Consider the following 5,106-nt stretch of genomic DNA (forward strand, 5'->3'; position numbering starts at 1 on the left):
CAGGTTGATTTTATATTTCTGTTCTGAGACTCCTATTTTGATGTTCTTTTCATCTTGTTGTATCTTGTTTCTAATTTCCTTTGTTTATTTCCTGTGTCTTTTGTTTCCTTGGTTCCTAAATATGTTCTCATTTGTTTCCATAGTTGCTGATTAGTTTTTTTTTTTTTTTTTTTCGCCTTTGCACCCTTTGGACAATCCATTTTCTTTTAATTAATTTAAACATACAAATTTGCTACTACTGGATCCACTTTACCTTATCTGCTTTGCTGTGACAGGTGTTTTATAAAGAAACTGAATTACAGAAACATACATTTAAAATCTAATGGAAGCCCTTTACATTTGTGTTATAGCCTTAAATTCTTTCTTAAAGCTAAAGATGTATTCACTGATCATTGAGTTTACTTCAGTTGTATTGCACATTGAGTTTATTTCTGGAAGTCATCTGTGCTCCAGATTACAAACACTACCAAATAAATAAACACAATAAGTAAACTAAAATTGTATTGCTGTCTGTTTTGTTCTTTACACAGGTTATGTGGATGTAATCTCACTGCTCAGTCTTGCAGAAGTTTGTCTTCAGCTCTACAATCATCAAACTCTGTCCTGAGAGAGCTGGACCTGAGTAACAATGACCTGAAGGATTCTGGAGTGAAGCTTCTTTCTGATGCACTGAAGAACCCAAACTGTCAGCTGGAGATACTGAGGTAAATGGTTCTCAATCAAATAAATTAACAACATTCAGTGTGTTTATCAATCTGTAAAACTTGTGATGTAACTGTAGATATTACTGTCTGTTTTGTTCTTTACACAGGCTATGTGGATGTAATCTCACTGCTCAGTCCTGTGAAAGTTTGTCTTCAGCTCTACAATCCTCAAACTCAAACATCCTGAGAGAGCTGGACCTGAGTAACAATGACCTGAAGGATTCTGGAGTGAAGCTTCTTTCTGATGCACTGAAGAACCCAAACTGTCAGTTGGTGATTCTGAGGTAAATGGTTCTTAATAAAATAAATGAATACAATATTCAGTGCATTTATCAATTTGTAAAATTTGTGATGTAACTGTATATATATTACTGTCTGTTTTGTTCTTTACACAGGCTATGTGGATGTAATCTCACTGCTCAGTCTTGTGGAAGTTTTTCTTTAGCTCTACAACCATCAAACTCAAACATCCTGAGAGAGCTGGACCTGAGTAACAATGACCTGAAGGATTCTGGAGTGAAGCTTCTTTCTGATGCACTGAAGAACCCAAACTGCCAGCTGGAGATTCTGAGGTAAATGGTTCTTAATAAAATAAATGAATACAATATTCAGTGCATTTATCAATTTGTAAAGCTTGTGAAGTAACTGTATATATATTACTGTCTGTTTTGTTCTTTACACAGGCTATGTGGATGTAATCTCACTGCTCAGTCTTGTGGAAGTTTTTCTTTAGCTCTACAACCATCAAACTCAAACATCCTGAGAGAGCTGGACCTGAGTAACAATGACCTGAAGGATTCTGGAGTGAAGCTTCTTTCTGATGCACTGAAGAACCCAAACTGTCAGCTGGAGATTCTGAGGTAAATGGTTCTTAATCAAATAAATGAACAAAATATTCGGTGTGTTTATCAAATTGTGATATAATTTGAAATAAATAAACAGCACGGCAGTATTTTAATTTACATGCAAGCAGCTCATGATCCAGTGTTTTCAGTGTCTCTGAGTGGCTTGGTTCACAGTAAATGCTGCTCCACACAAACTCCATCTCATGCAAGTGCTGAGAGTTTCGGTCACTTATAACATTGTATCATTTGGATCAATCAGATACACAATTTTTCATTAGATTTAACAAATCAATTATTCATTAGATTAACAAATAGTCACAAACCACTCACCCAATAAACATACTGGGTGTCAGGATGTCCGTGAACGACACCAGGCCCCTGGTTACCATGGCAACCAGGACAATTCAGCCAGATCAGATAGACTTTTACGACCTAAAAGTATGTAGAGAGAATCTTCCTCCTACTCACTTCTCTCTGAAATAGATACATACTGCCATAAAAATGGACTCTTCTCTAATTAATTCATAGAAAAACCTTTTTTTGAATGAACACACATGTCCTTCAGGTCATTGTGTATATCATTGTTGTTCTTGAATAATGTATACTGTATTATGCCTGCTTATGATAGAATCACTCATTCATGTAACCTTACATATATAATATTTGGTCTCTATGAATTTGTCTTTGGATGATCTAATTGAGAGTGTATATTATATGTTTATATATATTCTATGCAACATCTTAGTGTTCTAAGAATCTTTAGTAGTTTTTGTATCAACTCCCAATCAAATTACATATGTAAAATACCATGCTCTAAGACAAAGAGTCGTAAACTTTCCCTCCAAAGGTTTAAGTCTGCATTGGTTCTGTTAACTATTGGATGTTTGAGTTCAAGGGGGTGTGATGTTATTAGATCAGTAACCCACCTCAGTCAGTCTGCGGTTTAGTTAGATTCTGAGAAGATGAGGATGTGAGCTAGAACGCTTCTGCAACCCTTAAGTCTGCACTAGGCTTCGGGCCTTTTCTTTACATTCACCAACCATACTTGAATTTCAGCTGACGTCTCTCTTAGCTCTTCATCATCTCCATCGGGGAGGAAACTCTCCCGACCACCACAGAGTCAGAATACAAATTTTTTTGGAGTTCATCACTCTTTAAACCCGGAAGAAGGTGATCGCAACTCCTACACCACCAAACCATCAAGGCTTTCATCCAAGACTGCATCCAGACAAACGTCAACAACCAGGGTGATGAAAGGATTGTAAGTTTAATTAATTTAAATAGAGGTTTAGTATACGCTATAGACCTCACTGTAAATGGTGCTGATGGTTTTACTCAGGTGGTTAACTGACTCTTTTCAAAGCTTAATTTTCTGTTTTTTCTCATGGTTTCATCCAAAACATTTTGTGCACAAATTACATGAGTTTCCGATTCTACCTTGCAAATTAATTTTCCCTTTATGATTTTGATCCTTGCTACATACTTTAATGCATTATTAGCCTACTGTTAGAAGGTTGTTTTCTGTGGCCACGAAAATATCCTTTCTTAAAGTTATATGAAATTACAAAAAATGTTTACTGGACGAACAGATTAGTTGATGGCAATTTAATTCTGCTACAGTTACTACTGGCAGCTCATAAATAATTGTAATTAATCATTATCAATTGTAATTATTTATATACATTTCCCTTATGAGTTTAATTTAGAAATTAAACATGCATCAAACATTTGCCATCTTAATTATTTTGTACTTGATAACTTTTTTAATATATTGTCATCTAAAGAAAAAGCCAATAGATGCGTAATGGAGTGCAGCTGAGTAGCATGAAGAATATGAATTAGGGACGTGTCCTGCTCAGTGTCAGTTGTGGTAAAAAAATTAAAAATTAAAAATAAGAGTACATCCCCTCTGAAACTTAATAAATTCAACTATTGCTCTTTACTTAAAATACATGTTAAGAGTCACAAACTGCAAAGACACTTGAAAGCTTAAGATCAAAATGCAATATTTATTAAAGGGTAATCAAAAGATATAATCCAGAAGCAAGCAAAATGTCATACACAGGCAATCAACCAAACAATAACAACAGGAAAATAAGCACAGGTCATATGTATGGGAAATAGGGAAATGAAAAAAGGAATTGGTTAGGGATTGTAGAGTGATAATATGCATGGGAAATGAGACAAACAACAACAACATAGGCAGGAAATTGGAAAAGTTGCTGCTTAAGTTTTTATAATAGTGTGGCAAGCTGCTGTCGGGAATTTAACCCAGCGCCAACTATGGCAAGAAATATAGACTACGCCACCCCGGAAATTAGCCGGGGACCTACCGGTATACAATGTACCACCAGCACACAGATACGTACTGGCTGAGACAGATATCAGACAACAGTATAAAGGATTCAACAAATTTATTCAGATCACTATTTAATACATACGAAATTCATAAGCAGTAAAAAAATAAGCGTTGATCATAAAAAATTTAAAAATGCAAACACATTTTTCCAACTTCCGAACTGGGGGATTCAAGTTATTATCCAATGAACACAGCAACCACTCGTGCCCTCACAACACAGCACCAACACCCACGTTGTGAACACTGCAAATCCACAGCTGCACCACCACCACACACAGGACACTGGCTAGGACTGGTACCCCCAATTCTGAAGGGAAAAGAAACAGAACAAGATAAGAAACAAATACATGCATTCACACACATACACAGTCACATATGCACGTCAAAGTATAGTTTGTCAGAAACACTTATGACTTGCTGGCCTGACGGAACCAAGGACACCAGGTTACTGGCAATCCTCACTCACTGGTACTCACAAACTGTGGGCAGCATAACATCTTGTGAAGTGTCAACAGTATGCATATACAAACAAAATACAACCAGCAATGAAGCAGTTCAATAGGAAATCCTCTGACAAAGAAACAGTCAAACACAATGGTCGTGTCAAGCACTTAGTGATTCGTCACTGTAATTACCCCACCACAAGTTTTTAGTCAATAAATATTTGAGGGCAATGCGTCGCTTCAGACTGGGAACGCGATCGTTCCGATCGTCAAATTAATCCACGTGCACTACAAGAAAGTCGGTCAATTAAATCAGAGTATGAGGTGCAACAACAACATTCACTGTTCAGTAAATGGCAGAAGAGTAGTCGAAAAAAATTAGCAGGCACAATGAAAGACAATCCGCTCCGCCCGAAAGCTCTCCGGTGCCGAGACTCAAACGCATGCAGTCACTCGTAGTTTCAAATAGATCACCAATATCCTGCTGCAACACCTCCTGGCCCCGCCGAGACTCAAACGAAAAAAACACAAAAACGTGTTAAATGCAGAAATATAATTTACCGCCTCAAGATCCCCAGCAAACCCCTACATGTACACCTATGAGACATACACATGTGACATACCTGCAGATAAAGACGCGCACTCACTGGCGTACGAGTTGGAGGTTTGCAGAGATAAACGTTTATCCGCATCTAAAATCTCTCCTCAGCCACACTGCAAATTAAACTGGTGTCAAATTACCCCTCCCGACAACA

The 5,106-nt window shown here is 37.1% G+C and overlaps 1 long non-coding RNA gene across 1 annotated transcript; it reads left to right on the top strand.

The window, feature by feature from the left end:
• Positions 1 to 808: 808 nt before the first annotated feature.
• On the top strand, positions 809 to 1,542 carry LOC122143968. The gene is made up of 3 exons (XR_006159456.1): positions 809 to 988; positions 1,100 to 1,276; positions 1,388 to 1,542. It is a non-coding gene; the product is annotated as an uncharacterized LOC122143968 (long non-coding RNA).
• The last annotated feature ends 3,564 nt before the right edge of the window (positions 1,543 to 5,106 follow it).

The sequence above is a fragment of the Cyprinus carpio genome, unplaced genomic scaffold, assembly GCF_018340385.1.
Source record: "Cyprinus carpio isolate SPL01 unplaced genomic scaffold, ASM1834038v1 S000006548, whole genome shotgun sequence".
Taxonomy (NCBI): domain Eukaryota; kingdom Metazoa; phylum Chordata; class Actinopteri; order Cypriniformes; family Cyprinidae; genus Cyprinus; species Cyprinus carpio.